This window comes from Phascolarctos cinereus, unplaced genomic scaffold, assembly GCF_003287225.1.
Source record: "Phascolarctos cinereus isolate Bilbo 61053 unplaced genomic scaffold, phaCin_HiC Scaffold_4;HRSCAF=312, whole genome shotgun sequence".
In the NCBI taxonomy this organism is placed as follows: domain Eukaryota; kingdom Metazoa; phylum Chordata; class Mammalia; order Diprotodontia; family Phascolarctidae; genus Phascolarctos; species Phascolarctos cinereus.
Genome location: NW_027555847.1, coordinates 27,733,080 through 27,760,475, shown reverse-complemented (window position 1 = coordinate 27,760,475; position 27,396 = coordinate 27,733,080). Strand labels below are relative to the sequence as shown.

Genomic DNA, 27,396 nt, shown 5'->3' with positions numbered 1-27,396 from the left:
CACTATTTAAGGAAGTATGCCCGTCAATGAAATTATAGATCTATCAAAGCAGCAAAGTATCTTCAGATGGGAGACCTAACCCCTTAACAGGTGCCTGCTCCCTGAACCTTTCTATTTTAATTTTGATTTCTCAAAGTGCAATGATCAGATATGCATAGGTATGACTCTCGAATTCTCTACTGGGATAAATAGCCAGTGTTAATCTCCATTTTTCACAACCTTTAACTGTGATGATGTCTGTATATTTTTGTTTACTTTATTGGCCCTGGTAAGCACATTGGACCTCATGGTACTAAGTACTTTTTAAAAAAAATCTTAATTGACATTTCAGATTTTATCATTTTATAAGTATAATTTAAACTATTTCCCTTCATATTTGAAACCCATCTCCCTCTCTTTGTCTCACTGTCACAATGTTGTTAGACTTTCCTGAAATTTACCATTATTAACTTGCTGATTTGCTCCTCTGGAGGAAACAAGCACCTACTATGTGCCAGGCACTGTGCTAAGTGCTTTACAAACATTATTTCACTTGTTCTTCACAATCGCCCTGGCAAATAGCTGCTGTCATTATCCCTACTTTACATTTGAGGAAACCAAAGCAGATAGTGATAATGACTTGCTCAGGATTACAGCTAGTAAGTATCTGAGACCATATTTGAACTCAGATTGTCTTGACTACAGGACCAGCACTCAATCCACTGAGCCACCTAACTACGTGCTCAACTTCATTTTACAGAGGAAGAAACTGAACCCTTTCCGGGTGAAGTGACTTGTCTAAGATCACATAGCTACTTAAAAAGCCAGATCTTCTGCCATAAGTCTAGTGTTCTTCCCAATACGCCACACAGATGTTTTGTTCATTCAGTAAATATCCATAAAATGTACACAAAACGCCTACTGTTGACATCATTGTACTTATAGGCTTATCAATTCAGACCTGGAAGGAATCTTTGAGGCTGTCATGTCGAACCCCTTCATTTTACAGCTGAGAAAAGTTGTGACTTGCCCAGGGTGACAGTGCTAGTAAGTTTCTGAGACAGGACTTAAGCCCAGGTCTTCTTGACTCCAAGCCTAATGCTTTATCCACTGAGTCACCTAGCTGCGTCACTTAGTATGAGAAGCAAGTGTAGAGATGCTATTGGGTCTTCCTTGCATATATGAAGTCAAATGAATTTTCTGCAACATTGATCCCTAGAAAATGCTCCCACTTACACTTACCCATCCAGAGAAGTGTCCATTTATGTACATCTTTTGTTTTGTTTTTAAAACAGATCCCATGAAGGAAAAAGCAATGTAGTTCTTTTTTTAATACCTTATAAAAGCTTTTAAACAGCCAGAGGCTTAAAAAAACAACTTTTGTAAATTATAGTCCTTTGCCCTGCATTTAATTGCCCTCTCATAGAACTACAGTAAACTACGTAGGCATAATTTCCTTTCGAAGAAATCATATTGTTTTTGGTTGATATGATATGCCAAGCTTTGTGTTCGGTGATACTATTCTTTGTCAGACATTTCATCATCTTGTCAGGTAGAGAAATGTGACTCAGTCTTCTTAGTTATTGGAATCTCCCCCAGTTAACTTTATTGGAGTGGGATGGAAAGAACACTGTGCTTGGCACCAGGTCATCCAAGTTGGAATGTCAGCTCTGTTATTTGCCCATGTGACCTTGAGAAAGTCACATAACTCTCTAAGTCTCAGTGACCCCAAATGTAAAATGGAAATTAGACAAGCATCTGGTACTTTCCAACTTAAAATCTATGGGCCTAATTCTGAACCTTTCTAGGCTATTTGTCCCAGTATGAATACGCCCCCACACTTCTCCTTCATCTCCTTTGCCTTCCACTTGCTCCATCCCTCAGCATAAGGCCCATAGTAAAAAAGATTCAAAGAGAAATTTTATGGTTTATAAGTAATTGTCTTTCCCATTAAAAAAAAAAAAACTTTTAGATAAATAACCTGGATTGTACATAAAGGAAAGAAGAAGAGGGAGGAAGGTAAAATAAGAATCAGCTTGGCCTAGGTACTGATGTCAACATCAACCAGGCAATTCAAGGCAAATCTGGTTTGGGTTGGGTATGCTTTGTCCTATGTATTCTTATTTTTCTTGTTATTTGTAGCATCTGTCCCTGTTGTGAAGAGTCTCTGTCCCTTCTCCTTAATTTTTCTTCCTCTCTTAGTTCTATAAAAGGGGCAGAGTGCCCTCCTGGAATGGAAAGCAGCAAGTTGTCCAAGATCATTTGCACTAGAGAAACCGTAATCAATTTCTTCTATATGATCATTCCAATTCATAGAACCACAATGAAATTAACAATCAAGTGACCTCTCTCTTGCCTAGTGAACATTCAACATGCGTTTAGTAAGTGCCTACTATGGGCGAGGCACTATTCTGAGCACTGGAGGCAGACAACAATGACTAATTTGCTGTCATCGTCTTTTACATGTAATCAAATATCTTGCTGGAATCATTCAATTATGCTAGTAGGAAAGCAGGCCAATCTTGAAACTGAGGCCATGCCCAATCTAGAAGAGGCAAGAAGGAAAACAGAGGCCCATTGCTCTGAGAGTCTAAGCAAAAATGAATGAGTAAATTATAAGTGTTTTCTTGAACAGCTGGGCACAACTCGACAACCACAACAATGACAACAACAACATCAACAGCAGTTTTTTTCAGAAAAAACCATTAGGTGGGGGAGGGGTCAGATTTGTAATGAGGGTGTACCACAGCCTGCTCGGAGTCACTTCTTTAGCAGTGTAAACATTGCTATAGTAGCTAATTTCTCCTTCTGGTGAACTGAATTTGTTGTAATAACTTTGTATTATTTCATATCATGGATTAGAAAGTTGATTTTCAGGCTCACTTTGTGCTGTTGGCTCTGGGCTTGAATAACACTCCTGTTCCCAGGTATATTTCACGTTGTTTTCCCCGGGTGCTAAAAATGCCCAGTCCTTGTTTGGGAGTCAAAGTATTTGGAAATTTTATTTCCCAATTGGAGGACTAAGACCAGACAGAAGTGGATGAATTGCTCAGCCCCTGGAAATGACTCCTGATACAATGTGTTTGTAAAAATAATTCATTGCATTGTATGCCCAACCCTGTAACAGGTTCTGGATAGCCCACTTGTAAATAAGTCCATATTAGGAAAAAGGAGTTCACCGTTTTCATGTGATCCTATAAACGAAGCTTGAATTATTGTTAGAAGTATCACACTGAAACACAGTCCCTTTAAGAGGGTATAGAAATTCCATTAGTGACATTAATTTGGACATGAAGAAACATTCTGTCATGGGATTTATAGCTAGAAAGGATCTTAGACATTGTGAAGTCTCATAAAAATAATGATAAGGTAAGCAGAGTGTATACAGGACCTCCTTTGATCCTCACCACAACCTTGTCTGGCAGGTACTATGGATTTTACACTCTTTCTTTTTTTTTTTAAGGTCATTTTCTATTTTTATTTTTTATTATTAGTTTATTTTGATTTATTAACAATCACTTCCATATGCTTTTGAGCTTAAAATTTTTCTCCACCTTCACCCTCCCCAAGATGGTGCACAATCTGATTTAGGCTATACATATATATTCCTATTAAATATATTTTCACATTATACACTCTCATTTTCACTAAAGAAGCAACTAGGGCTCAGAGTGATGAAGCAATGTACTTAGGATACCACAGCTAATAAGTGCTAAAGGTAAAGCTTGAACTCAGTTCATCTGGACCCCAAGTTCAGCACTTGATCCACGGTGCCACTCTATTTTGATTTTATCAATCTATCAATAAACATTGAATAAGTACCTGGAACATGCCAGGCCCTGGGAATCTAGAAATAAAAAAGAAATAGCTGCTGATTTCAAATAACTTATATTCAATTGAGGAAGATGGCATGTGAACAATGACATGCAAAATATGTAAAAAAAATTAATAGAAGGTTGTTGTTTTTTTTTTAAAGGAGAGGTCACTAACAGTTGGAGAAGAGCAGGAAAGGCTCCACAGTGAAGTTCCAGTAAGGCTTGGAACAAAGCAAGTGATTGTAAGAGGCAGAGGTGATAGGGCAGTGAATTCCAGGCATGAAGATAGATATCCATTTCCAAAGTAGGGCAATGGTGCTGGAGAATTGTGAGTGAGAAATAGCAAGAAGGTCTGTTTGTCTGGATCACAGCATGCAGGAAGAGAAGTAATAATGTAAAATAAGGTTAGAGAGGTAGGTTGGGGCCAGGTGGTGAGAGGTTTTAAAAACTACACAGAGGATTTAAAATAAGAGTTATGCCCTACTAGTCTCCAAATCATCAACGAAATTTTTTTAATGGCTCCTACGTTCTAACCTAAAGAGGTTATAGATAGAGAATGTCATTGCAATCACTCCTAGAAGCAAAATAATGGTCCATTCGATAATGGAATGAATCCCTTCTTATTAGGACTGGCTTCTTCTCAAACTGTAGTGACATCTATGTTAGTATTATCAATGGCATGGTCAACCTTATGGCTTTTGGGGGCTAGAATTTTCTGCAATGTTAAAAACTGCAATGGTACAAGCACAGTAATTCATCTGCATTCTTCAGTTTACCTGGTACATTAGTGATAGAGCAGCTTAAAATTTTCACTCCCTCTTACTCTGGAAACATTTATAGACTGATTCTATCAGGAGAGCAAAAGCTTTCTGGTATCCTCCGGCTCTTGGGCAGTCTGGTGGAGCCTATGGATGTCTTCTCTGAATCATGTTTTTAAATCCATAAAATGAAATATGTAGGAGTACAAAGGAAACTGATGATGTTGTGATAAAGTCAACAAAATATTAAAAAACAACAACACACATGCATGTTGGCAGATGGTTAAGGACCCTGGAGTGAATGATCAAAAGTCCATCAGCTTTATGGGACCTTTTGTTCTGGCTTTCAGTCTTAATATAAAAAAAACAGGGGTGTGTGTGTGTGTGTGTGTGTGTGTGTGTGTGTGTGTGTGTGTGTGACAGACAAACAAACAGAGGAAGAGAGGAAGAGAGAAGAGAGAAAGGCATAGAGACAGGGAAAAAGGATAGAAAGGAGATGGAAGAGAGAGGAAGAAAGAGGAGAGGGGGAAGAAGGAAGGGGAAGAGAGAGAGAGAGAAATAGATGATTTCATTTTTAAATGATCTGCAATTTTGTAAGCATAGATTCTCCTTGTATTGATCAAACTCATAACATTCTCCATGTTGTCTTTATGATTTCCATTGGCTAAAATAATTCACCACCTGGGAGTCTCCTCTTTGAAAATGAGCTCTGTTCAGACTTAGCACACATTTAGTTTGTCATGGAGTAGAGAGACAAAGCCTTCCCAACTTCGTAGGACCTGCTCAAGCTTATAGTTCATAGGCATAGCCTTTGAGAACAAGGAGTCATCTCCCTTGAAACCATGAAGAAGCAACAGGGAAGGACCTGAGTGAAGAGTATACTCACATATACACATTTACACACATATAAGAACGCACGCACACACACCTCCCCCCTCCCCCAGTGCTTTCTTCTCTATTCTTAAAATCCTAGTTTCCTTCAAGGTTTAGCTTAGGTATGCATCTTACATTGTGCCTTTTCTGATCTTGCCAGTTATCAGTGCTCACTACTACCTCCCCATTTGTAATAGCATTTAAAAATTATTTTGTTTTTATTCCATATTTACTTATCCTTGCGCACATTGATAGAATAGTATGTTACACTAGAAAGAGTGTCAGAAAACTTGGGTTCAAATCCTGACCCTGCTACTTCCTATCTATGTGATGTTGGGAGAATCATTTCCCCTCTCCAGGCCTCTCATCTATAATATGAGAGAATTGGACTAGATGACCTTTAAGTCCAATTCTGAATTTTTGAAACTATGATGCTATCTTTTATTCTGTCCTCAAATGCTCCCTCCAACTTCAAAGAAAGCAATAGAATGACATATTTAGAAAGTGTTTTGTGAACCTTAAAATGCTATGTAAATGCTAGTGATGATGATGATGATGATGATGATGCAAGCTTATGGAAGGCAGGAACTATTTCTTTTCTGTCTTTGATACCATAGTACCTGTATCTATTAATATATTAGGTATTTAATAAATAGTTAGGAAATGAATATACACACATGCATAAGAAATAGTACCTAAATCACCAGTTTTTAGCTTCAGTTTTACTTTAAATTTTTACCCTCAAATCACAAGCAGGTGACCAACCCTGTCAAATACTGATGTCAGACAGCTGCCTATCTATTCCTTTGGCTTCATTGTATATCCCTAGAGAAAGCTTTCAGTCATGCCCCAAACCAAAATCAGGTTTATCGTCCAAAGACACAATATAGTAGAACAATACGGTGGGGGGAAAAAGAGTAAAAAGTGTTATTTCTTTAACAGTTTATTTTGGACTCTATTGTATCTCAGAAGGAAGGCAGATCTTATCACAGCCTGAAAAATGATCAGCTTTAGGGGATAGTCTATACAATCAATTCCAGGAGATGGCCTCCATATGGTGAGATACTCAAGTTGGGCACAGCTTATTTAATTAAAAGTAAATGCTCATTTGATGTGATCTCTTTAGAACATTGTACAACTGCTTTGGAGATATACATTGATTGGTGTTTCTTTATTAGCACCAATTCTACTGCAATTTTCCTGATACTGTCTTGCCACTTCATCAAGACAAATACACACACACATACGCACATGCATATATATATATATATATATATATATATATATATATATATATATATATATATATATATATATATGAAAATGGAGGCAGTCAGCATGAAACTTATGATTTACCAAGCTTGTTTTTCCCAAAACAATGCTCTTAAGTTGAAACCACATTTTATTGTTCACTGTGATCTCCTTTTAATTGAATCAATGTCCACACAGAAGACGTTGTAAAGCAATAAGATTCAGGAGATTACTCCAAGAAGTTAATGTGAAGTTAACACTTTAGTATTTGACTCTCAACACATGGAATTCAAATTTCTTTAGATACCTCAGGTTATTTCCATAGAATCTTAGATAGATGCAGTGAGATACAGTATGTCTTCTGGCAACGATTTTATCATCTCTATTTCTTTGCTCTCTTGTCAGAAGACTGAAAAAAATCAGGTTTGCCTCAAGGATAGTAAATCAACAGAAAGATGAAAAAAATAAAAACATCACTCCCTTCCCCCTACACTCAAATTGAATCTGTTTTAAGAAAGATTTCAAATGTATTGATTCAATGTCAGGTGCATTCTCCCCGCCCCCCCTTGAGAATTATCTAAATTACACCGGGTTTAAATGGATTTCAAATGGTGAGTTCAATGTTCAGGCACAAAAGGATTATGCTCTGAGGTTCTTAATTTACACTTTGTCACAGCGTTCAGAGTGTCTATTGACAGCTGTGTTCATTTTCAAATTATTCCTGTTGTGTAGACAGCTTCCAATATCAAGCCTGAAGTGGCCCCTCAGCCCTGGCAAACAATCTACAGATGGGGAAAAAATTGTTGGGCATGGAGAAGAACTAAAAAGTTTTCCACAAATAAATCAAACCAGACATAATACCATAAGGGTAAAGGAGGGTAAGGGAAAAAGTGACAATTTCAGAATAATGATGATGATAATGACAATTATTAATTTTATTAACTTAAATTTTGCCTTCACATTAAAAAGGATTTAAAGGTGAGAGAATGAATCTCATGATGATTTTTAAAAGCTGCCTCTATAAAGCCACGTATGTCCTCTTGCCTGTCTTTTATGTGTATGTTACAGCTGCATCTACAGATCTGTATCTGCAAAGACTAGAAATAGGATACACAGTCTACAACTTCAACCCCATATTGTTTTATAACCACAGAGAAACCTTGACAAGAAGAGGAAGTTTCTGTGGCTGTCAGAAAGGAAAAGAAAAAAGAAAAACTGAAGACTATAGGGTATATTATTTGCTTGCCCCCAGCAATTGCTAAAAATCTGCAAATTTCTTTTCAGCTGTGTTTCCATAGGTGGCATGTCTACAGCCACATGGCCTTAAACTCTGATGAGAATCTTGTCTGAGGAAGTGAAATTCCAAGAGGGAAGTGTCATTTAAGGATGTCGGTTCAGCTTTGCTAGTTATTATAAGAATCATCCTAAAGTTGTGTTTTGTTGTGTTGTGTATGTGTAATAAATAGCCCATTTAGCTTTTCCTTCAACAGAGTTCCACCAATAGCCCTCCCAATTTGGTTCTCTTTTCATCCTGGACTGAAAATCAGCTTTTTTTAGTGTGGTATTTTGGTCCATTCAGGACTAAAACTCAAGAACTCTACAATTAGCTCCTAATCACAAGCCCCTGCCAGAACCTGTTTTTTTTTTTCCCTCAAACATGCAGGGTTTTGATCAATAATCTCTTGTGTAGATCAGCCCCTCTGTTGAAAGGGGGAAAACAAAAATACACCGGTCAAACCTAGGGCCCCAGTCCCCAAGGAAATGGGCAACCTGTGGAACAAGACAGATAGGATGAAACAGACACTGCCCTCTTAGAACCTCTGCAAGGATTTATGTGCCTGAAATTGCCTGAAAAGGAAGATAAGCTCTGTTTACAGTTAATGACTCTCTACCTAACCTGTTACAACAGCTGGGAAATGAGGACAATTGTGGAAAATGTGAACAGTCCTGGGGGAAAACATGATCAATGTCTTCAACCCTGAATAGCAGTAATTGCTAACAGTCCAGAAATAAAATTTACACAGGAATAGAATGTCTTTCGCAGAATACTGAGCCTCCAGCCGGGGTATATGCCTTCCTAAGGGTAATGGGCAACTCTCACTTCTTTTGGATGCAACCAGGGGTGTTTTTCAATTTTCTTTCAAGGGGAAGTGGATTAACTTGACACTGTTCTACTTGATACAAGTATTAGCTTCCTTGTAGGGTGTTAAGGGGGCAAGAGGGAAGAAATCTTAGCTGGGAGGATAGATGAATAACAACGCATTTCCTGAAGCCCATGGCTATCTCTGAGTTCAAGTTTTTAAAAGGCTTTGGAATTGAAATATTGTTGGGGACATCCTGAAAGAAGTTGGTTGGTGCCTATGAGGTAGAGACATGACAGTTCCAACTTTGAGACTGAATCCCTTGGAGACACATGGCCACCCATTCATTTCCTTAATATCCCCTTATGACTTCAGTTTACCTTTAAACACAGAGGTTCTTGATCTGGATTGCACAGGCACCCCCCCCCCCGCCCGGATCTATATATAGATTTCGGGGGGGGGGGGTGTCTCTGAACTTGTATTGGGAAAATTATATCTTTATTTCATTATAATTGGTTTCCTTTGTAATCCTATGCATTTTATTTTCCAAATTTAAAAATGTTATTCTGAGAAGAAATTCACATACTTCACCAAACTGCCAAAGGGGTCCATACCACCAAAAAAATCAAACAAACAAACAAAGAACAATGGCTTCTCATTGTTAAATAGCTGAAAGACAGGGGGGTTAAGAATTTAAAAAAATATTACTTTCCTCCCTCCAAAACGAAAAAAGTGATTACCAAATCATCATCTGGGGCTAGCACCTTTATATTAATAGACTTTTTCCAGACTGGTAGAACACTGGTGAACAAAGCTGCCTTCCCTCTTCCCCCATGAAAAAGACAGTTAACTGGGAGCTACGTTTCTCATAATATAAACGAATGATTCTTTTACAGTAATTGTATTTTATTTTATGCCTACTTCTCTCTTGTCTAGCTTCAGCTACACCGGCATTAGGGCAAGGTGCCAAGGGATTAGACAAAGCCTGGCACACTACATATGATCAAAAAGAAAAGGCTGAGTAGAAAAAGGAGTCCAGTCAAATCTAGCTTCTGCCCTGACACAGAAGGGAGAGATGGTCCAACTGAGATTTACTTTAATGAGCAGCATTGGCTTTTATTAATACCATTTTCAACAGTCCCCAACACACATAGACACCCCAACCCAGCTTTGGAGGAAAGTTGTCACAAGTGATCTACCTAAGTAGTAGTTCCCGATGGGATTCAGTGGTAGCCTTTAATGCCCCCCAATAGCATTTGTGACTCTTTAGTGGACTTAAAGACAAAAATGGAAAAATCCCGGGAGGGCCAGTTGTAAGGAAACTTTAATTAAGTGGTAAGCAGGGTGTAGCACAATTACTGTATTGGTGACAATGAAAACATTTCATTTTTATGGAGCAGAGGATAAGTTTGCTCAAATACTTTCCCCCCTGTGAGGCAAACACCACATCACAAAACACACACACACACACACACACACACACACACACACACACACGTTCGTGCACACACACCTGAGTTGGACTTATCCAGAGACCACCAGGAAGCCAACAATCATATAAAGATTACAGAAAAAGGTACTTGGGATAAAAAGAGCACAGTTGCAAGCATGCACACAAACAGATAAAGGTAGTTGGAAAATGCATCCATAGCTATTCAGATAGATAGAAAACTTACCGGAGCAAATATCACCATACACATTTACAAAACAATTGATAATCCAACTTCCCTCTCCTGAAAGCAAGCAGAGGCTGTCTCATGCTAAAAAGGAAGGCTCCCAGAGCTTCTCAGTCTCCAGCCTCACCAGCGTCTTGTCCTTCTTGCTTATTTTTATGAAGCAGATAAGGAGAGCCAGAAAATCAATGCTGAGGGAAAGTGAGATGTTATACCAATCAGGAGGCAGCTTCAGTCTTATTTGCAGGGGGATGGCAAAATGGTCATATTATTAGACAGTGACTGCACACACACACACACACACACACACACACACACACACACACACACTCACACACAGAGGCAAAGTACAGGAAGCTGAGACTCTCCCCCTGGTGAGATGTGGAATTCTTTGTTGGTCTGTAGTTCTCACCACTGTGGGCTCTCTGGTTTGGCTCATTACTACTGTAAATGCAGAGCTGCTTTTTATGAACATACTCCCTCATTAGGCTACCCATCCCTCAACACCGGCATACCTAGGGAAAATGGGCAGGGAAACAGTATGTTTTTGGGAAGGGAGAAGAGGAAAGAATCTATACAAACCTTGTAAGAAGATTTGAATATATTACGTGTTGAGAGCACTTACATGTTTATCTGTGTGAAAAAAATAACCTAAAATCCCCTTATTATCCAAGAAAATAAATGTCAGTTTGTTATTGAAACATTCTGAAAAATCATGCCTATAGATGATCTTAAATATGAAGAGAGAATGTAAGCTTACTTCATTTTTTTGTCTTTATAACCCCAGCACCTGGCCCTGTGGTGTATAGTAGGTGCTTAATAAGTGCTCATGGAGTTTCTGCTATTTTTCCTTACTGCATGTAAGGTCCTCAAGGCAAGGATTATTTCTAATTTTATTTTTGTCTTTGTAGCCCCAGCACGTACCACCGTGCCTAGCAAACACAAACACCAAGAAGTTTAATAAATGGTTGTTTAATTTTCTCTGGTAGAATGTAAGCTTTTTGGGGGCAGGAACTATTTCTTTGTTGTCTTTGTAACCTTAGTACCTAGCACCAGAAAGGCACACATTAATTGATTAATTTCTCCTAGTAGAATGTAAATTTCTTAAAGGCAGGGACTAATTACTTTTTGTCTTTTTACCCCTGGTGCCTAGCAGGGTACCTGACACATACTAGGTACTTACTAAATGTTTTCCAAATTAAACTTCATTGAAAAAGTCTGCAAAATGAAGGAGGGAAGGGATAGATACAAGATGGCAGATAAGGGACAGCCACCTGAACTCTCTCAACATTCCCCTTCAAACAACTTTCAAATAATGCCTCCAATCAAAATTTGGAGCAGCAGAGCCAACAAAAAGTCAGAGTGAGATATTTTTTCTAGCCTAAGAAAACTAAAGAGATAGACAGGAGAAGTCTGTAACACCAGGGTGGAGTTCTGGTAGAAGTTTGTCTGGAATACGCCCAGACAGATGGACATGCGTGCACACACCTTCACATTAACTACAGCAGCAGCAGCAACAGGGTATAGCTGGTGCTGAATAGCAACTCTATTGCCCGTAAGCAGTTGTAGGTCACAGTTAAAGGAGAAGAGGAGCCCTAGGGGCGGGTCACCAGGAAGCAGGGGTCCTGGCCACAGCACCAAAGCAGAGAGGAATATCATCAATGCAGCTGCAAAGAATTAGAAGCCCTTCTTTTGTAAAGACCAGAGCTCAGAAAAGGAAAGCATTGACCATGCCTCTCCCAGGATTACTTCACTTTGGAAGCACCAAGAGCCTGCAGACCTTCCAGAACTAGCTCTGGAAAGAACATCACAAAAAAGCCTGACGCTTGAGACAATGCCTCTCCATGCCCAGGTGAGCATAGTCCAACTTTAACATAAAGTTCAAAGTCAAGTAATAGAATAGAAAAGTGAACAACAACAACAACAACAAAAGTAATTTAGCCGTAACTACTATGGTGACAGGGAAGACAAGGCATAAACTCAAAAGACAACAAAGTGAAAAGAGCTACAAAAAAATCCTCAAAGAAAAATGGTAATTGGACCTAAGCCCAACAAGAAAGAATTAAAGAAAGACATGAAAATGGTAGGGAAAAAATGGAAAAGAAATGAGAATGATGGAAGAAAATTATGAAAAGAGAATTAATAACTTGGTTAAAGAGATACAAAATACTGAAGAAAATAACACCTTAGAAAACAAAACTGATAGTTTGATTGGTATGGCACTGAATAAATAGATTAATTTAGATAGAATTGTCGTGTCTATTATATTGGCTCAGCCTACCCATGAGCAATTAAATTTTTTTCAATTATTTAGTTCTAACTTCATCTATGTGAAAATTGTTTTATAGTTGTGTTCATATAGTTCTTGGGCTTATCTTGGAAAATAGACTCCCAAGTATTTTATAGTGTCTACAGTTATTTTAAATGGAATTTCTCTTTCTATTTCTTGCTGCTGGACTTTGCTGGTAAGAGAAAGAAATGCTGATGATTTATGTGGGTTTATTTTGTATCCTGAAACTTTGCCAAAGTTGTTAATAATTTCAAATAGTTTTTAGTTGATTCTCTAAGATTTTCTAAGTATAGCATCATATCATCTGCAAAGGGTGATAGTTTCCTCATTGCTTATTCTAATTTCTTTATTTTTCTTCTCTTCTTTCTATAGCTAACATTTCTAGTACAGTACTAAATAATAGAAGTGACAATGCGCATCCTTGCTTCAGCTCTGATTGTACTGGGAAGGCTTCTATCTTAATCCCATGAAAGATAATGCTTGCTGATAATTTTAGATACATGATACTTATCATTGTAAGATAAACTACTTTTATTCCTATGCTCTCGTGTTTTTAATAGGAATGGATGCTGTATTTTGTCAAAGGCTTTTCCTGGATCTATTGAGATAATCATATGATTTCTGCTTGTTTTGTTATCAATATGGTCAATTATGCTAATAGTTTTCCTGATAACGAGCCAGCCCTGCATTCCTGGTATAAATGCCACCTGGTAAAAGTGTGTGATCTCTATGATATATCACTGTAATCTCTTTGCTAATATTTTATTTAACATTTTTGCATCAATATTCATTAGAGAAATTGGTCTATATTTTTCTTTCTCTGTTTTGGCCCTTCTTGGTTTGGGTATCAACCCTATATCTTAGTCATAAAAAAAAATTTAGTAGGACACCTTCACCTATTTTTCCAAATAGTTTATATAGTATTGGGATTAATTGTTCTTTAAATGTTTGGTAGAATTCACTTTGGAATCTATCTGGTCTTGGGGATTTTTTCCCAGGAATTTCATTGATGGCTTGTTCAATTTCTTCTTTTCAAGATTGAGTTATTTAAGTATTTTAGTTCTTCTTCTATTAATCTGGGTAATTTATATTTTTGTAGATATTCATCCATTTAATTTAGAATGTCAGATTTATTGGCACATAATTGGGCAAAATAGCGGCTGACAATTTTCTTAATTTCCTCTTCGTTGTTGGTGAGTTCATCCCTTTCATTTTTGATACTAGTAAATTGTTTTTCTTCTTTCCTTCTTTAATCAAATTATCCAATGGTCTGTCTATTTTATTGTTTTTTGTCTTCATAAAACTAGCTTCTAGTTTTATTTATTAGTTCAATAGTTTTCTTATTTTCAATTTTATTAGTCTCTCCTTTGATTTTCAGGATTCCTAATTTAGTGTTTAATTGGGGGTTTTTAATTTGTTCTTTTTCTAGTTTTTTTTAGTTAATTCATTAATCTACATTTTCTCTATTTTATTGTTGTAAGCAATTAAAGATATAAGTTTTCCCCTAAGTACTGTTCTGGCTGCATCCCATAAATTTTGTCTTGTTTTCTCATTGTTGTCATTTTCTTTAATGAAACTATCAATTGTTTCTATGATTTGTTCATTGACCTACTTGTTTTTTAGGATTAGACTATTTAATTTCCAATTAGTTTTTAATCTCTCTTTCCATCGTCCATTATTGAATGTAATTTTTATTGCATTATAATATGCAAAAGATGTATTTGCTATTTGTGCATTTTGTTGTGAGGTTTTTATGTCCCATGTGTAGGTGTTATGTACTGCCGAGAAAAGGTATATTCCTTTTTATTCTCATTCAATTTTCTCCAGAGGTCTATTATATCTAATTTTTTCAAAATTTTATTTACCTCCTAAGCATTTTTATTGTTTATTTTTTGGTTAGATTTATCTAGTTTTAAGAGGTGAAAGTTGAGGTCCCCCACTAGTATAATTTTATTATCTATTTCCCCCTGTAACTTACTCAACTTCTCCTTTGAAATTTAGATGCTATACCATTTGGTTCATGTATGTTTCATATTGATATGACTTCATTGTTTATGGTACTTTCAGCAAGATATAGTTTTTTTAGAATCTTGTTTAATTAGATCTATTTTTGCTTTTGCTTTGTCTGAGATAATGATTACTACCCCTGCTTTCTTAGCTTCAGCTGACACATAATAGATTCTGCTCTAGTCCCTTACCTTTATCCTGTGTGTGTCTCTCTGCTTTAAATGTGTTTCTTGTAAAGGACCTATTGAGAGATTCTGGTTTTTAGTTCACTCTGCTACCCAGTCATGTTTTCTGGGTGAGTTTATCCCATTCACATTAATAATTATAACTATGTATTTCCTTCCATGCTATTTTTCACTTGTTCATGCTCCCCTCTTACCCCCTATTCTTTACCTCCTCACAAGTGTTTTACTTCTGATCACTGCCTTCCCCAACACACCCTACCTTTCATCAGCTCCTCCCTCCCCTGTCTATTATCCCCATCCCTTTTTGTTTCCTTATAGGATAAGATAAATTTCTATATCCAACTGATTGTGTATGTTATTTCCTCTTTAAGACAGTTTTGTTGAGAATAAGGTTTAAGTTTTGCCCACCAACCCCTCCCATCTTCCCCTTCATTATAATAGTTCTTTCATACTTCTTTTATGTGGGATAATTTACCTCATTCAATCTCCCCTCTCCTTCTTCCAGTGCAATTTTTTCACACCTTTATTTATTTTTTGGGGTATCACCCCATCAAAGTTACCTTATATCCTTACCCTCTGTCTACATATAGTCATTCTATTTGCTCTTATAGCAATAAAGTTAGTAAGTTACAAACATTATCTTGCCATATAGAAATATGAACAGTTTAACCTTATTGAATTTCTTATGTTTCCTGTTTCTTGTTTCTTTTTTACCTTTTTATATTTCCCTTGAGTCTTGTATTTGGAAGTCAATTTTTTTTTTATTCAGCTCTAGTCTTTTAATTAGAAATGCTCAAAAGTCTTCTATTTCATTAAATATCCATTCCATTCCTCCCTCCCCCTTGAAAGGTTATATTCAGTTTTGCTGGGTAGGTGATGTTTGGTTGTAATCCTAACTCCTTTACCTTCCAGTATATCATATTCCAAGCTCTCTGATTCTTTAATGTAGAAGCTGCCAAACCATGTGTAATCCTGACTGTAGCTCCACAATATTTGAATTCTTTTTGGCTGCTTGTAATACTTTCTCCTTGATTTGTGTGCTTTGGAATTTGGCTATGATGTTTCTGGGATTTTTCAGGATCTCTTTTAGGTGATGATGTCAATGAAGTAATACAAAAAATATTTACAACCATTTCTCTGCTAAAGGTCTATTTCTCAAATGTATGCTAAGTATAAAACTGAGTTAAGCTTATAAAAGTAAGAGCCATTCACCTGTTAATAAATGGTCAAAGGATATGAACAGGCAGTTTTCAGAAGAAATCAAAACTATCTATAGCCATATGAAAAAATGTTCTAAATCATTATTGATTAGAGAAATGCAAATTAAAACAACTGTTGAGATTCCACCTCACACCCATCAGAACTGAAAAATGCTAGAGGGGATGAGGGAAAAATAGGTACACTAATGGACTGTTGGTGGAATTGTGAACTAGTCCAATGATTCTGGAGAACAATTTGGAACTATGACCAAAGGGCTATAAAACTGTATGTACTTTTTGACCCAGCAATATCATTACTCGGTCTGTATCCCAAAGAAATCAGAGAAACAGGAAGAGGACCTATATGTGCAAAATGTTTATAGAATCTTTTTTGTGGTGGCAAAGAATTGGAACTCATCAACTGAGGAATGGCTGAAAAAGTTGTGGCATACAACTGTGATGGAATACTATTGTGCTATAGCAAATGATGAAAGGGGTGATTTTAGGGAAAAAATGGCAACATCTATATGAACTGATACAAAGTGAAGTGACAAGACCCGGGAGATCATTATGCACAGTAACAGCAATAGTATAATGATGATCAACTGTGAAAAATTTGGCTACTCTGATCAATACAATGATCCAAGATAATTCCAAAGGACTCATGATGAAAAAATGTCATCCATTACCTGAGAGAGAACTGACGAACTCTACGGACAAATTGAAGCATAATTTCCTCACTTTATTTTTCTTGCTTTTTTTGGAAATATGGCTAATCTAGAAATGTTTTTCATGATTTTGCATGTGTAATTGATATCATATTACTTGCATTCTCAGTGGATAGAGGAGGTGGTAGAAAGGAGAGAAATAATTTGTAACTCAAAATTTAAAAAGAAAAGAATGCTAAAAATAAATAACACATTTTAAAAAATGAAAGCAACAAAATTAATGAAAATACTAATAGATATATTAAATGAATAATTCAATTCATTTGATCAAACATTAATCTTTCTATTATGAACCAGACACTATGCTAAAGATACAAAGACAAAAAGTAAACAGTCCTTTCCCTCAAAGACCTTGACTATATTTTGTTGTGGGCCTATGACATGTACTTAGCTATGTAACCACCAAGGATAAAACAAATAATCCAAAGTCATTCCAAGTACAGCTTACTTGTCCATTAGTTATAGTGGCATTCCTTGGATTATCACCCACAAATTCTTTGGAATGGAAAGAGTATTCTTAGTTTTTATTTCATTTGATTTTCCCCATATGTCTGTACATGTCTTACGTTCATGCCTCTTCTGACTCAGATGAGACACAGGCCAGGGAACTGTAAAGGAGTATGCTACTTGTTACATATGAAATTCCAGCTTGCCCCAAAGGATCATAGATTTAGGGGTGGAGGAGACTGTAGGGGCAATTGAGTCCAATTCCTTCATTTTTCAATGGAGGAAACTGAAACCCAGAGAAGTAAAATGACTTTCCCAGGGTCACACAACTTATAAGTGTCTGAGGCAATATTTAAACTTTGGATTCCTGACTAAGCCCAGAAGCTTTGCAATGCATCATTTAGCTGCCATTGTTCCCTTCCCAAAATAGGAACAGCAAACTGGTCTAGAGGACCCAAATATTTTAAGAACTCAAAGTCACAGGTATACTTTCCTCAGGTAAGTCAGGACACACTCCTGAATACCTCATTCTTGCCTGTGTCTTAAGGCAACATTTCTTCAACATTTGTTCAACATGCATTTATTAAACATCTGTTTTATATGTGTGTGCATATATGTATATATATATACATATGTATGTATGTATGTATGTATGTATGTATGTATGTATGTATGTATGTATATTCTTTACTAAGTACTGGGTGGGGATACAAAGCTAAAACAAAGATGGCCACTGTCCTCAAGGAAATTACAATCTACTGAAGGGACTACAACTACACAGATAAGTCAGTCCAGGATAATCTGAGGAGGGAGAAAACCCTAGCAATCAGAAGGATAAGTGGAGGCTTTTGTTGGTGCACAAGCTGAATTTTTAAGGAAGGCGCATTCAAAAAAGAGAGTAACTACAGTATAATTTGGGGAGAGAGAGAGAGGAATAAATATGGGAGATCCAGAAAGGCTTCTGGATTGTAGGTCCTTGTTGCATATGTTGGAGCTTAGGTCTTTGTTTTCTCAGCCTCTGCACTTCACCCCTGTTCCTAACATCTCTGTGATTAAAAGTATAATTATAGGTAACATTCAATATGCCATTGTTCTTCCCCCACTGACACTGACCTCCCCTGCCAACCTCCTAGTTTAAAGCTACCTGAGACTTTCACTGTGCTCTCTTGAATACCTTATCTATAGGCAGTAAACTAGATGTCATCTTAAATCATCTTCTTTCTCATTCTTTTCATCTTCTTGCAGTCATGAGATGCGTCCCCTTCTTGATGACATTTTCCTTAGCTGCCATTTTCTAGCACTGGCTATACTTGCACTCATACGCTCTGATTCCCTGATCATTGTGAGAGAGTCACGTTACTCCTTGTTCCCCAGTGCCACTTCCAAACTCTCCCTCTTTTGTGTTTCATTCAATCTCTATTTATTACCCAATCAAGATTCTGGTAGTCATTGCCTATAGTCTTCTGAGATGCTCTCCTTCCTTCTTCAAAGAGTTTCATACCTGGTTCATAGTCTTCAAAATATGTATGGATTCTTCTTCAGACCCTGACCTCTCCATTCCTCTACTTGGAGCAGCTATATGGAGCAATGGATAGAGTGTTGGGCCCAGAGTCAGGAAGATCTGAGTTCAAATTTGACCTCAAACACTGACTTGCTGTGTGACTCTGGATAAATCACTCATCTTCTATTTGCCTAATTTTCCTCATCGGTAAAATAGGGGTAATAATAGCACCTATGTTGTAGGATCTTTGTGAGGATCAAATGAGATAATGATCCTAAAGTGCCTAGCATAGGGCCTGGCACGTAGTAAGCACTATATAAATGTTAGCTGTTACTACTTACTCATTTCCTTTAACTTAACCAGCTAAGTGGTACAGTGAATAGAGCACTGGCCTGGAGTCAGGAAGACCTGAGTTCAAATCCAGCATCAGACATTTATTATCTGAGTGATCTTCGGCAAATCATTTAACCCCTGTTTGCCTCAGTTTCCTAACTGTAAAATTGGATAAGAGTAGCACCAGCTTCCCAGGGTTGTTGTGAGGATCAAATGAGATAATATTTATGGACACTTAGCACATTGCCTGACACACTGTAGGTGCTTTCTAAATGTTAGATATTGTTACTTCTCTACTCCAATATAGCTACTCATGCTTAATCTTGCCACCCGTGCTTTCTCACTAAGTGTTCCAAGTTCACGTTCACGAACTCTGAAATTCACTTATCTGAGTGTACTCTGTTGGAATTCTACCTCTGTCTCTGCCTTGCTGCCCTCCATTCTATTCTTCATCATCACTATCACTTCTAGCCCTTCTTCTCTCCCCCAAGCCATTGGCTCAACTCTTCTCCCTTTGCCATTTTGACACTTGTGAATCTGTTCAGCTCTGTGTTGTTTCTCCTCTCAAGTCTCCTTTTCTTTTGTTATATTGAAGCTCTGTGATGCCAAACTTCAGCCTCAGTTTACTTCTGATTAGTTCCTGTTTACATACTGCTGAACAAATTTGGAAATTACAAAACCACGGACTATGCTGACTGGGTCCACTACAAGTTTGTGTTGGTGTTGTTCAGTTATTTCAGTTGTGTCTGACTCTTCATGATCCCATTTTGGGTTTTCTTCGCAAAGATACTGGCTTCTTCCTCCAGCTTATTTTATAGATGAGGAAACTGAAGAAAACAGGATTAAGTGACTTGCCTAGAGTCACACAGCTTGTGTGTATCTGAGGCTGAATTTGAACTCAGAAAGACGAGTTTTCCTAACTTCAGGTCCAGCATTTTATTCACTGCACTATCTAGCTGCCCCAGGTTTAAGTTACATAATCTCAACTGGGCTCTTACAGCAGCAAGGCAATCCCTTACAGATCCCTAATTGAATCACTATCCCACACTCACTATAGTGGCTTTTCCAAACTTTTTCATCACTCCACAACCTCCCATAATTCTCCCTTCTCCCATCCTCTTAGCTGAGAACCTTCCTTCGTATTTCAAGGAAAAAATAATTGAGGCCATTTATTTATTTATTTATAGCTGGAAGGAGGGACAGTTTTATTCTTGGCAATATACAAGGCTTCACATTTATGTACACAGGGAGGACAAAGACACAGGCTACTCCTTAGTCTTATCATCTGGACTCTTGGTAGCAAACTTATCTTGAAGATTTTTCTACAAGCCTTTATTCATTTCCTTAAATTTTTCCAAGGTATCTGTAGCTAGTACAATTCTGCATTCTTTCACTGTTGGTCCACTGAAGCCAGTGTCTCTTAGGAGTGGATACTTGTGTTTGTAATCATTTGAATGAAGTCATGCTAAGCTCTCATGCATCTGGTCAGAGGGCTCAGGCTCCCAGCAATCTGGATGTTCTCTACCTCCTGAAAGGCCTTAGCCACCTGCCGCCACAAGTAAGCACCCAAGTCTGGGCCCTTTTTGTTCTCATCCAAAGGTTATTCCTTACAGAGCTTGAGGAAATGCCAGCAATGGCTGGCTGCCATCTTGGGCCCCAATTGAGGCTATTTAAAAAAAGAGCCTTGTCTTCTTTCCTGCTCCTCATCTCATATTACCCAGATGCCTTCTGCCATTATTTCTTTCTTCACCTCTATTTCTTATGAAGAGCTTCCTCTCTTCTTAGCCAAGACAAATACCTCTACACACACAGACTGCCCCATTCCATCCTAGATTCTCTAGATTATCTCCTATACCTTCTCCACTCTGTCTCTAATCTCAGCTTCTCTTTGCTTACTGGATGCTTCCCTACTTTCTGCAAATAGACTCATGCCTTCTCCTTCTCAAAAACCTTTATCCGATCTGTCCACGCCCACTAATTATCATCCTATATCTCTTCTCCCTTTTTTGAGTAAACTCCACAAGAAAGCCATGTATTCTCCACTTCCTTTCCTTTTACTCTTTTCTTTTAAAAGTGTTGGTGGTCTGGATTTCAACCTCATCATCCAACCTCCTCTCTCCAGAGTTACCAATGATCTCTTAATAAACCAAATCCAAAGGTCTTTTCTCAGTTCTCATTCCTTTTGACCTCTCCACAGCCTTCAACACTGTATACCACCCTCTCCTCCCTGATCCTCTCTTCTCTCTACTGTTTTGTGCCAATGCTGTCTCCTGGTTCTTTTCCTATGTGACCGCTCCCCTGTCTCATTTGCTAGATTTTCGTTAAGGTCATGCCTGCTAACTGTGGACATCCCCCAAGGCTCTGTTCTGAGCTCTCTTCTCTTCTCCCTCTATGTTGTTTCACTTGATATTCTCATCTCTCATGAATTCAGCTATCATTTCTAAGCTGGCGACTTTCAGATCTATTTGTCCAATCTTAACTTCTCATATAACCTCCAATTCTACATCTCCAATTGCCTGTTAGATAGCTAAAACATAGACATCTTAAACTCAACATGTCTGAAACTGATCTCATTATCTTTTCTCCAAACTCTCTTCCTTTCCTAACATCCACATTTTTTTCAAGGGTACCATCATCCTTCCAGTCACCAAGGATCACAACCTAAGTGTTATCCTTGACTCTTCACTCTCTCTCATCTCCCAAATCCAATGAGTTGTCAAGCTCTGTCTTTTCTACCTCGGTAGCACCTTTTGTATGTACCTGTTCTATCCTCTGACCTCATAATCCCCTGGGGCAGGCCCTTATCACTTTACACCTGCAGTATTAGGATTGCCCGCTGATTGGTCTCCCCAGTCCAGTCCATCCTTCACTCAACTGTCAAAGTGATCTTCCTAAATTGCAGATCTGACCTTCTCACCCCCCACTCAATAACTCCAGTGGTTCCCTATTACCTCCAGAATCAAATATAAAATCTTCTGTTTGTCTTTCAAAGTCTTTCACAACCTGGCCCCTTCCTATCTTCCCTGTCTTCTTACATGTTATCTTCCTCCATGTACTCTGCAATCTAGTGACACTGGCCTCCATGCTATTCCCTGCACAAAGCACTCCATTTCTTGACTCAGAGCATCTTTGCTGGCTGTCCCCTGCGCTGGTATGCTCTCTCTACTTATCTCTACCTCCTATTTTCCCTGACTCCTTTTAAGTCTCAGCTAAAATCTTACCTTCTAGAACAAGCCTCTCCCAGTCTTTCTAAATTTGAGTGCCTCCTACCCCCAATTTATCCTATCTGCATCTTGTTTACTCATAGTTTGCTCAGTCTCCCCCATTAGACTGTTAGTTCCTTGAGAAAAAGGTTATTTTTTTTTGCCTTTCTTTCAATCTGCAGAGCTTAGCACCATACCTGGTACATAGTGTGTGCTTAAAAATGCTGGTTGGCTGGTGATTTACCCTACAGGCAATAGGGACTCATTAAAAAAAAATTATGGGTAGGGCAGAGAATGAGATGGTAAGATTTTTGTTTCAAGAACATCACTTTGGCAGCTGCTTAGGGAATGTAGTAACAGCGCAGCCCTTAGTTGGCTGGTATTTGCTTGTACACATTAGCCTCTATCTTTTATTAGGTCAACACTCTCACCAGCTAACCACCTAACATCTTTTTACCTTCATATTGATCAGACATTTCGATCACAACTCTCTCAGGCATACAACTGGAACTGACAGACCCCAAAGCAAGATGCTATTATTTTATGAAACTTGTTTGGAGGATAATATTAGCCTCATTGCTGTTGTCTTAAAAATAACATTTGTCCATTATGACAATATTAAAAATAGATGTACACTATTTCCAAAGTGAGTCTGGTACATGGAAGGTTAAGTAGATTAAAACCATCTGTGATTCTCCCCCAAGTCTATAGAAGATGAAATTAGCAATGCTAATTTTCAATATGGTTAGATCACCAACCCCATTCCTTCAACTGGGCATGACCTTCACACAACTTCAAACAGAGGCCCAGCTCGACCTTTTCCACCGACAGTCAGGGAGCTTGTGGGTCCCAGGGCTAACTCACTTCCTGATAAATGCAAAGGATGTTTCTTTCTTTAACAGTGCCATTTGGAAACATCTGGCATCTCAAAAGGGGTCCTTTCAGACCTGTCCATTATAGAGTCAGGCTGGTGGGAAGCCAGGCTTTGTAAAGATTTAACATGCTTGCAGGAGAGCAAACAGTGTGGGGAAAATTCCAGAGCCACGTGGACAGTTCCATTGTCAGGGAATAATCGAAAAGGAAGAAATCTATTTAGCTGGACAAGTAAGCAACTCATGGGACTGGGGGCACCTCATCCATCTCTCTTAAGGAACAATTTCAACTCTAGCTCACATCCCACTGTACATTCAATCCACTTAGGGAGCAATTTCCTGATCTTGAACAACGCCTTCCCCATTCTAAGTGAACACAGCTCCTAGTATGGGGTCAAATGCAATCAGGAAGCCATTCTTGTCAGACCAGACAGGCCGTCAGCTTGAGAGAGTTGGGAGTGTGCCATCCAGGGCTCCCCCCTTCCCTTCTAACTCTTAGTCAAACGGCAAAATGTCATTTCTTTTCTGCTTTCTTCCTTTCAAAAAATGAACACGAGTAAAGTAAGATTGGTATCTTGTTATCTGCATGAATATTTATCAGATCATTTGATTACTGCCACAAAGAAAGTCAAGGCATGGCATAGAGAACTCTACACTTATTTAAACGTTGCAAAGCCGAAAGCTGGGGAAATTGGGTAGGGAGATGAGGGGAAAAGCAAGACCAAACAGAGGAAAAGGAAGCATAAAATGGAAAGGAGACATCAGACAACCAGGGGACTGAAATGCAAAGCCAAATACGTATAGGACAAGCATCAGGAAGATTTGGAGACCAGCTTCCAAAGAGATGACTTTAGAATCAAGGTAGGATTGTTTCTCCCTACTTACCACTAGAGGGCACCACTGAACACTTTTTAGCTTAACTACCAATGGTAGATTTTGACACCTCTGTACTCATTTGCCATCTTCGTCCTTGTTCTGTGCCCCAAAGATCATTCCAGCTGAGGCCCTGGTGATTTACCCTTCCTCCAACATTTTTGCTCCCCATGCTTTTATACTGGAACATTTTGTTTTAGGCCTACTCTAGACCCTTCCCTTAATTGAATTAAAATGGGTTATGTAAGGGTCTATTGATTTGTTCATTAACAGTCTTCCTGTTTCTTTTGGGGACCACCCCCACTCCTCCTCCATCATCCACTAGTCTTCTCTAAGAATTGCAGTTAGGAAGAATACTTAAATTCAATGTCATACATGGTTCCTGTTGATACAAAGGATAAATATAATCCTAATTAATGAATTTGAATTTGCTGATAGTTCTTCTCTGCCGTGGCTGTTAGTCCATGATCATTTTAATATGAGAAAATATCATCTCCAAGATGGAGTAAATGTAAAATGTTTTCCTTAGCAGATTACTTTTTTTTTTCCCCTCAGACTGCAGCCCTGATAGGAATTTACCACAAATTGGTCATTAAGAAAAATACCAAAGAGACTAGATTGAGAGAACCTTTACTGCTCTCTGGATATACAAAGTTGCCAATAACTGAAAAGACTTGTAGGTCTTTTGACCTTTTTGTGAAACTCATTCTAAGAAGAAAAGATGACCCTGTATAAAATCTCAATTCAGAATTTTCTGGTGATAGAGGAAATGAGAAAATTAATTTTGCCTATTTTAAAAATATGAATCTTTTTGAATTTTCTAATCCTGAACATCATGTAGATAAATCTCTTCCTTGTTGGGGGATATTAGTACCTGTTGCTGGCAAGAGTTTTGGTGATTTTTATGCTAAGAGGAGTACATCAGTTTCCTTTCTTTGCCTAAGAATGGGAAAAATATCAGTAGAAAAAAATATTGATGGGTAGAAACCAAGTTATGGTTTGAATTCACAACCAGAAGGCAGAAAATAATGGGCTTGAGTTTTGCTGTGGAAAGTAGAGGATGGTTAGCTAAAACATTCTGTGATTTTTCAGTTGTAGGCCTTGGGATGACTCCAGTAAGAAATTACTGTAACCCATTACACTGGCTTGCAGTGAAAAAAAAACCACTAGATTAAAGTGCAAATTCAAATCCTTCCATTAAATCTATTGTGTATGACCTTGGACAAGATCCTTTTTCTTTTTATCAATAATGAGGAAACTGAGGTGTGAGGAGTTGAAGTGATCCTTAAGATACCATCTAGCTCTACAACTATGATAGTATGAATAATAATAATAATAATAATAAAAATAATAAAAATAACTATAATAACTAACATTTGTATAGCACCTTCTATGTTAAATATGTAGTACCTACTATGCTAAATACTATACAATTATTATCTCATTTGATCCTCATAACAACCCTGCAAGGTAGATGCTAGGAAACTGAGGCAAATAGAGGTTAAGTGACTTACCCAGGGTCACACAGCTAGTAACTATCTGAGGACAGATCTGAACTCAGGTCTTCCTGACTTCAAGCCTAGCTAGAATCTATTCATTGCACCACCTAGCTGCCTATTTCATTCATTCATTTATTGACTCATTCATTCAATGAGACTTCATTAAGTATTTATTTCAGGCTATTAAGGAGACCTAGACGAGATAGCAATGTCTTTTAGTTCTAGATCTATGGTCATATAAACCAGATTAAAATCCCAGGTCTAACACTTATGCCCTGTGTGGTCAGATACTTCTCTAGGCCTCAGTTTCATCACCTGTAAAATGAAGGGGACTGACCCATAATGGTCTCTGAGGTCCCTTTCAGCTCTAAATCTATGCTTTTAACAAGTCTGCAATCTTGTTTTCTATTTTTTTTTTTTTGGCAGGGAAGGAGTTCTACCACAGCGAAGTTTCCATCAGTATATTGATGGCTTGGGTGGTCAGAGGTTCCTGTCACCTGTCACCCATCCCTTAGAAGGTGGTTAAAAAATGTAAAAAGAGATGTCTGTTGTCATGATTGACAATTAAGACTTCACATCAAGTGAAATACCCAAAGGTCAGCCTTCACAGGAATCTTTTTAGTACTATAATAAAAAAGAAAGAAGAAAGTTGTGATCTTTTTTTTTTTTAATTCGGCTGGCAGAGGAAGCAAAGGGTTGTATCTTGGCCCTTGAGTTTTGGCTTCACTCTGCCTCCTCCATTCTGAATATGGGCTGTGAGGAGGGGGGTTTGGGGCATGCAGGATAATTGTCATTTTCATCCAGATGCTTAGGGATCTCTATCTTTCTACTTAAGAAACGAGGAGCCAGTTTCTCCTTGCAACTGTTGATTAAATTAATTGCTGAAACATACCTTGGAACTGTAAAAACTGTTTTATGTCCCCATGCAGGATAAAGGGTTCTTATGCTGAATTGATTATCTCTTTAAATAGCACACTTTCCCAACAGTTTCCTTAAGATGTCAGATTCTCCTTAAACTATTCATGAGTTTTAAATGACACAAATCACTAAGAGAAAGAACCAGCAAAACAGGACATTCTAATATTTCCTGAACACTGCTTACCTCAAACAAAAGATTATCTTTTTCCTAGGAAACTGTGAGGATACCAAATCACATAAGAATAGAACCCCAGAATTTCAGTATTCAGTCTGACTCATACTCCCAAGTTAATCTCCTCTATGACATACCAAACAAGATGCCATCCCAGTTTTTGGTGACCTCCTTGCGTATTAGGGACCACATTTTTTTGGGTCTTTTTTTGTATAATTGTATGTAATGAGGCAGTTTAGTAGAAAGTGCACTGGAACTAGAGTTAGGAAGACATGAGTTCAAATACAGTCCCAAGACACTTATTAACTATGTGAGCCTGAGTCTATGTGAGCCTAAATCACTTAACCTCTATTTGGCTCAGTTTACTCATCTGAAAAGCGAGGATAATTATAATAGCACTTAGTTCTCAGGGTTGTTGTAAGGAAAAAAAAAAGAGATAGTACTCAGTGCTATGTGAATGCTCATTCTTAATATTCCCAACTGTTTAGCACAGTGCCTGACATAGCAGATAATTAACAAATGCTTATTGATTTGACTTAAAGACCAATAGTTTATGGGAAACCTACCACCTCCTAAAGGAGATTGAATCTTCTCTCTTGGTATTGTTGTTGTTCAGTCCTGTCTGACTCTTTGTGACCCCAGCTGGGGTTCTCTTGAGAAAGATACTGCACTGGTTTGCCATTTCCTTCTCTAGCTCATTTTACATATGAGGAAACTGAGATGAACAAGGTTAAGTGAC

The 27,396-nt window shown here is 37.9% G+C and overlaps 1 protein-coding gene and 1 pseudogene across 1 annotated transcript in view; both read right to left on the bottom strand.

Annotated features, from left to right (window-relative positions):
• SYNPR (synaptoporin) overlaps positions 1–27,396 on the bottom strand; it is a 376,141-nt gene that overhangs the window by 174,647 nt on the left and 174,098 nt on the right. The gene's annotated exons all lie outside the window — the stretch shown is intronic.
• LOC110200993 (ubiquinol-cytochrome c reductase complex assembly factor 2 pseudogene) lies at positions 20,386–20,768 on the bottom strand (annotated as a pseudogene).